The 8,129-nt window shown below is 37.5% G+C and overlaps 1 non-coding gene across 1 annotated transcript; it reads left to right on the top strand.

Annotated features, from left to right (window-relative positions):
- The first annotated feature begins 587 nt into the window (after window positions 1-587).
- Window positions 588-660, top strand: Trnai-gau (transfer RNA isoleucine (anticodon GAU)). The gene has a single exon. It is a non-coding gene; the product is annotated as a tRNA-Ile (tRNA).
- The last annotated feature ends 7,469 nt before the right edge of the window (window positions 661-8,129 follow it).

Here is an 8,129-nt window from a genome sequence, read left to right as displayed (position 1 = left end):
AGATCGTTATAACGCCATGGCAAGACCTCTGCATATGTTGCACCTAACGCGGGAAACGGTTCAATACGCAATATTCGGAACTTGGATGGCGTCCGTTGCATTAAACGCGCCTGTGTTTATTCATACAGAATACAACCTCAAGACAGTACGTTGCCAACAGACGTACAGTGATCAATCAGTGTTAACTCACATGGCCTTTTACGCCATCTTTGCTTTCATGGCACCTTTTGTCGTTATTAGCTTTTGTTACAGTAAACTTGTAAAGGCGCTTTTCCTCAGAAGCGCAGTCGCGCCTGAAAGCAGCATATCCGAGAAAGAGTTAACGCGCCAAAGAAAGCAGCTCTTGAAAATGTCGCTCACCGTTACTCTTGTGTTCGGAGCGTGTTTTTTTCCCCGCAACTGTTACGCGTTTTCTTCGCCATTTTCAACTTGTAAGCGAAATAGTGCGTAACTTTGGGCTATTCTTACTTGCTATGAGTTCTGTAGTAAACGCATTTATCTATGCACTTCACAGTTCGAATTATCGACACGCTTTTAAGTTATTGCTTAAGTGTAAATATATAAAAAATAATAATAATTGTCTGTCTGGTCCGTTAGCTCAGTCGGCAGAGCGTGGTGCTGATAACGCCGATGTCGTGAGTTTGACCCTCACACGGACCAACATTTTGCTTTAACAAACCGGCTCGAGTAACAGGATTTGGGTTGTTTCTTTTTCTTTTCTTTTTTTGACTGTACACATTAATCCTTACTTACGAACTTGCTTCTCACTCGGAGCAGAAAATGCGGTGGTTAACGGTAAAAGAAGGGGGTGGTTTAGCCATAAATTAGTAACATTCCGTACCTTTCTTTGAACTTGGCCTTATTCATAAACTTTTTTTTTTCTATATGACATCACTTTTTTATGACATCACTTTTTTTACTTAACATTCCGATAATTCCATGCAGTATCTAGTACAGGCTTTTTTCTCAGTTCTTAGTTGGTTGTCTAGATGACGAAATAGTCCTTCCGTGACAAAAATGACAACGCAGAATGGCGACAGAAGGTTTGCAAAAACTCTTCCAGAAAATCCTATACTGGTTTAATTTAGTAGTTGTCACTTGACCTTTAACGGTCTTTTTTTTTGCCACAACCTGTTGACAGCGCTATCAATAAAATTGATAAACTTAATAGAAAGAATGGTTGTTCTTTAAACTTATATTTTACTATGCATTTTTTTGTTTGAAAGATTTTGATGAGATATTTCCTAAAATGTCAAGAATTTTTTTTCTTTAAAATTATCTGATTGAACTGTAACGCCTCCTGCTTAATCGCAACTTGGTAAAGCGCCCGTTTTCGCCCTGAGCGCCAGTTATCTGCCTCGAAACTTGTTTGGTGCAGATAAAGTACTGAAAGCACGTAAAACTGAAGATATAATTTAAACGCGTACAAGAACTCAGTGTGAGGTTCTGCCATCAAAATAATTCTAGTTCATCGCGACAAATTCGATCAGTTTTATTTCCATTTAAATAACATTTCCGAGTTAATGTTGAATGTAACCATATCAATTTTTTTTAAGTCCAGTGAAAGCGGACCTGTTTATTCTGTTACTTCTCACTCAGTCAGTGTTTGTCTCTGCGTTTCTTTTTTTCTCTAGTGCCCACCCTCAGTAAATGTTCATAATGATCAATTACGATAATCATATATCCTCCGTTTTAATCATAAGATGGACCAAAAGAATACATTAATCTAAAGTTAATTATTTGTCCTTATATGCGTACTCGAGCTTAGTGCGGCCATGTCGGGACAGAAGCGGGACTTTACCGGTACAATAGTACATAGGTTTTTGACCAATCAGAGCGCGCGTAGTATCTGAGTTATTTTATAATACCCTATAATGAAAAAATTTTTAACCTATTATTGAGGTGTTGCTTTTCCCGCGAGCTGGCTGTGCTGTTTAATACTCTTCAGCTGAAATTTAAAAAAAAGGCAAATGTATCATGGTTTGTCCGCTCTTAAACACTTGAAAGTGTATTTACCTTTAATAAGACAATCCAGAAGAATTCAAACGGGCTCAGTTAAAATATCTTTATTTTTCATGCACCCATCATGAAGGAGAGTGTGAATGGGTGGAATTAAATTGTTCAACAACGTATATGTATGTAAATTATGCGATTACTGCTCTTACTTAAGGTCGCGGGGGACACCTTAGGCTCATCATTATGCATTTATTTAAAGCGTATGCACGAAGTGCAACGACTGACATCGACAACTTTACGAGATATTTATGACTGGAAAAAAATATGAGCGCGTGCGCGTGATTTGATGTGTTCGCGTGTAGCACGGATTGTGAACAAAATGTTTACTCAAAATTGACGTATGGATCTTAAAAAATTCTCCTTTTTCCTTGAATTCTAAAACAAAGAAAAGTATTAGAACTCATAAGGATTTTTAACCAATTTACAGCAACACTTAGCTTTATGAATTTATAAAGATTGTAGGAGAAGTAATCACAATAATATTCATAAACAATAGTGTCTTTTTTGAAACTCATTGTATAATTATTAAAATTACCATAATTACATCTCTCCTTTGGAAATCGTGTTTTGGTCGGGACACCTTCGGAAATCTCAAAGTTTGGACTTTTCCGACAACTTTGTGGCAGAGAATTCAGCGCGGATACAGAACTTCATGACCTGCCACTGCAGAGAGTTAAACTAGGAATACTGTAGTGTGTCATAACAGAAGCGGAATTTTGAAAGAGCGCTTTTAGAAAGAGGTAGAAGGCATTAAATTCAAATTTTCGCATTTAAACCATCACAACTTCCTGGCAAACTTAAAATTAAAAAATCCGCTTCTGTTATGACACACTAGAGATATTGACTGATCTGTTTTTGCCAAGATCACAGTGTGTTGTCTCATAGTCGATCCGTAAACTCTGCCACCAAATCATGTATCTCGTAATTTGTCACTTACGAGGCTATATCACCGCCGTTAAGTACAATCCACCAAATAAAAGATAATAGTCATAATCTTTCATCATTTCTTTAAGTCGCTGTAAAATTTGAGCTTAATCGCACCCATAACAACCGAAATATAAGCCTTTTAAAAGATGCAGGACAAACAAAATTTCGCCTAATGAATTTATTCATGCACAGGTATCCCCCGCGACCTTAAATAAACATAATCGTCTCCACCAAATGCTGGTATAACGAAGTTGTCAATGCTCAAATATTGGATGGAGAGCGACGACTCCTTTGCAATTCTGCATTCATAATTATCCATGGAAGGCTTTTTGCGGGTTATCGTAACATGGCAAGCGCCGCCGCTATCGCTGGTTATTGCTAAATGACTATTTCAAATAAAAAAAACGCATTACATTTGTAGGCATGTCAACTGGTTGATTTAGCAAAGGCATGCTTTTTTTAGCAGTACTAACTAGACTCGGCCTCCCACCCCTCTTATAGGAAAGGAAATTCAAAAGCCTGCCTTCTTCGCTGCTCTTTTGCCCTGTCCCTTTTGTTCCCCTTTTGCTGCCTATAGATAACGGTTCCAGTTGCATGAGGGTGATTTTCCAATGTGAAACGTCACTAAACGCTCTAAGCCTGTTTTTAAGGGCTAAGCTTGAAATTTTGACTGGAGCCGGCTGGGGTTAAGGTAACAGCTGTGGAAGATAAGAAAACTGAAAGGAGTATGGAGAGAAGAGGGCTTATCGCTGAGCCCATAACGAGGGCTGGCATTAACATTTTACATCAAGTTTTACTGGAGCATTTCTCAGAAATTTGTTAAAGGATCCCTGTACTGTGCCCAAGGGAGATACTCGGGATTTCAAGTGATACAAATGAGTATTTTATGTGTGTTCTGAATAAAGAAGGGATTTTTGGGGGAATAAAAAGCAATCTAAACATTCGTGGTGGTGCATTCGCTTTATAGTTTCGCGAATAAAGTACAAACAAACGTTTTTTTTAACTGATGATTAATGTTGAACGATGGTGTTCCAGTCCTTTGCTTTGCATATGAACTCGAGCGTTCCCCCTGAGTTTCCATTTCTTTTTCTTCGTTTTACCATCATTACTCCTTTCTAGAAATCCAATGGACAGAAATTCGGCATGGGATAGCTTTGGGGTATTTTTTTTTTTTTTTTTTTTTTTTTTTTTTTGGGGGGGGGGTGGGTCGGGGGTCCCATTATCCCCGTTACTTGAAATCCCAAGTACCCTCTCCCCCCACCCCCTCGAGGTGTTGTGCATGTCTGTTATGTTTCCATTGTCCAAAATAAAGCAGCTTTACATTTGCTAAGACCATTATGGAATTACTTATGGAATTACATTAATTACTTTGAGAAAGGACCTATAATTTGCATTTATTCTTATCCTGAATTTCAGTTCTCTCATTTGACTCACAACTACTTCCTCCTCCTTATTTACGACGACATGTGGAGGCAGGTTCAATGCTGCTAATTTTGACAGCTTCTCTTCTTCGGAAATTGAACAAAAAATTTTCCTGCGTGATCTGCACATACCTTATGGAAACAGAAGGAAAACTGTCACACGTACTTGTATGTCGAAATGCCTGCATTCAGACAAGAAGCGAGTGAGACGTCGATATCTACCTGATCCAACGGGAATCAAATGTCCCATTCTTTTCATGATTAACTTGGAGAAGATTTTGTTTATCCCTTAAGCTTCCTTCGGCATTCGGACATTTTCCTCTGACGATTTTATGCTTTGGTATCTCTTGAGGGACCCTACATCTTTAGGTTCCTCTTGGGTTTAGCAGTCATTACCTTGACACTTTGAGGAGTGTAAAAAATCGTAGCTCGAACAATAATCAACTCTACTTCACTCTCCATATCATGAAACTCACTATATTTTCAGTACATGATAATTGTGAGACTTTCTCCGTAGCCTGATTTCTGTCGCTGCGATCAAAGGAGCTCTGACTTTAAAAGAACAACAAGCATTCATCTTGTTTTATCCGCAAAAAGCGAAGAGTCGTGTTTACCGATCGAAGTGTGGAATTGGATAATGACTTGCTATCAAAATAAAAACAACTTTTAAAATTATACAATTTGCAGGTCGCAAAGAAACTGGATTCAGGACTGATGGAAATAAAATCTGGCGCTAATCATATTCGAAGCTTCAGTTCCTTGAAACGTACTATTCGGGCACAAAATACATAGAATTTTGAACATAACTTAGAAAGGAAATGCTATGTTTTATCTGTCTTCCACCATAAAATTGTTTAAAATCCTCAGTATTACCTTCAATGTTGATATCTATTGGCCGTATACAATTCTCCCAATTATTTCTTATGCTTTATATTTTTCTCCTTAATTGAAAAGGTCAATTGCCTTCCATGCATACTTTTTTCGATATAAATCTGATAAATGGTCCAAAAGCAATCTGAAACGAGCATTAGTTTGCTTGGAAAGTGATATTGGGATTTAATGCTTAACCCTTTCACTCCTAAACGCGCATTCAGGCGCTATTTGGAGGTGCAGTCATTGATTCACTTGTGACGTCATTAATTAGCACGTCAGTGGAAATTCGTGATAAAAATCTGATAGAGCTTGAATCGATCTTTCTACAGGACTGTTCATTTTGAATATCAGTTGCATTCTGAAAGAGCTAATCAAAGAAAAACAAAATCCATTTTTGGTGCAAAATCGTTGCTAAACAGGCCAGAACACCTGTAATTGGTCAAGGTCCCCTTTTCAGGGTTTTCCATTGATAATGTCAAAACTTTTTTAACCAAAAGATAGGATATGAACAGTAGAAAGTAACAAGAATAAGAAAGCAAAAAAAAAAGGAAGCAAAAGGGGCAAAAAAAAAATTTGGAACGGTTCAGCAAAAAAAAAAAAAAAAAAAAAAAGTCCAAATTTTGGCTTATGCGCATGCACCAAAGTAAAATATTGTACATTTTTACACAGAATCTTTATGAAAATATTGCTGAAGTGTAAAAAAGTGCTTCTTTAGCAAAGTTGAGGTAAATTCCAGATCATAGCACCAAAATTTCAGTTTAGCAGCTAAAAAAACGCGGTTTTTGAGAAAAATTTGGGTGTCAAAGGGTTAAAAGGACATGAATTGGGAAAAATACCGGCAATTTGAGACAAAAAGGAAACAACAACACATCAACAAACAACAACGACAACATCACCACACTTGACAAATACTTATAATTTAATTGTTGCACTGTTTCCATCAGATCACGCAAAGAAATAAACCAAACAATATTTACTCGTTATTACGTAAAATAATTGAACTGAGTATGCTTTATGTATCCTGTTCCTCCTAGATTAGATGTCATGCATATAAACAAGTATGTATGTGTTGCTTTGGCAAAGCCCTGTTTGCTGGGATAATAAAAGACAAGACTACCATTTGGCAGATTTTGGCCACGGGTGTGGCCGTTTATTTTTTATATCAAGGATTGAAAGCTTAAAATATGGAAACCTTAAAGTATTATCCCAGCAAAGGTGAGGGAGAACCCGCCAACCCAAACCAACAAAAACAGAACGCAGGGAGCGGAGGGAGGGGAAACTTTTCTTCACTCGTGGACGCCATAAGCGTAAAGGCGATGTAACCGCGCCTTCATAACCTAAAAGCCGCGAAAATGTAACCGGAAGTGATAGTAGGAGGGAATTTAACCGGAAGCTGGTAAATACTTACGAAACAAGCTACATAAAACCATTTATTCTTGCAAAATAAATATCCTTTCCTTTATACGACCGGTTTTTGTGGATGATCGAATGCTCAACATCTTAAAACAACTATTAACACAGAACTGAACCATCTAGCATGCTGTGATCAAGAGCGTGTAGAGATCACGCAAAGGTTCCAGAAAAATCTAATATTGCCTTTACCTTTTTGAATAGTTCACCATATGACCTGTTTATTTGCATGGGTTGTTTGACGAAATTCTCACAAGAGCGTCAAACATGCATTGAAAACGATAATTTACTACTTGTGTCACGCAACTGCTGTCACTCAAAAACGGCAGATTATCGGCAAAATTAGTGATGAACTAAAGCCAAAGCGGGCCACTAAAAACCTTTTCTCCAGAGATTTTTTTGGATATCCTATTAGATAAGTGTCTAGTTAACCCATAACAATTGTTTTTACTATATTTTAGGTTATCGCACATAGAAAGAAATGGCAGAGTTTTACAGCATAATTTCGCTCGCTACTCATTTACAAATTGTGCCTTTGGATTTATCCCCGTTTCAGGCTAAAAATTAATCTCGATTTGTTTTATTTTTCGCTCAGTCATACAATAATCACATTAATCACATTATAAATATTATTAAATTATCAATAAACAGCTGCAGTATAACGCGCGAGGCGATCAAACTTTCCAAAAAATCAGTCAAACCGGAAGTGGTTTTTGAGCCCAATTGAGGCGAAATCTTTTCTGACATATTTCTACAAAAGTAAGCTGTATTAGAAAAAACTAACTACGGTACGTTTGGTTTCTCACCAGGACCTATCTATGGCAAAAATATGAGCGAAATCGTCTATTCCATTTGTTCCGCAGTCTGGTTGATAAAGTCGCACTTAACCCTGGGACGTACACCCCCCACCCCCTTCAGGTTTTTTCCAAATTTTGAGAAAACGATTTACTCTACAGTACTGAAACTTATAGTAGCTGTTCATTCATCCTTTGCCAAAATTTAATATGTCAACCATGTGTCCATGATATTTGACGTTGCCATGGCAACGTAATAAATACAGGCAGGTCTTGCCAAAAATCGTCATTTTTAACAGAATTGCACGATTTGTTTATTTTAACATTCTATAAGTATTCTGACTTGATTTTGCATCAATTTCCGTTATTTTGTGACTTTCTAAGAAAATATTGAAATCCAGGATTGCGGATTCAAGATGGCGGCTCTAATGACGTCACTTGACCTCATGTGACGTCAAAGCCAATTAAAATTATGCCATCTTGTAGAGTAGGCTACGGGCTTTCTACTGATAGCAAAATAATTACGCTACGCCTTAATATAACAAAAACTCCGGGGAGGGATTCCATCCACCCCCCCCCCCCTCCCCTTGTACGATGGTGTGGGTATGAGTTTGCTTGTACGTCCGAGGGTTAAATGATAATAGTTGAATCTCATTATTCAGAAACAATGCTTGCATAAATCACTTTT

Source organism: Oculina patagonica, chromosome 6, assembly GCF_052425735.1.
Source record: "Oculina patagonica isolate OP01 chromosome 6, crgOcupat, whole genome shotgun sequence".
Taxonomy (NCBI): domain Eukaryota; kingdom Metazoa; phylum Cnidaria; class Anthozoa; order Scleractinia; family Oculinidae; genus Oculina; species Oculina patagonica.
This window is presented reverse-complemented; position numbering and strand designations above follow the sequence as displayed.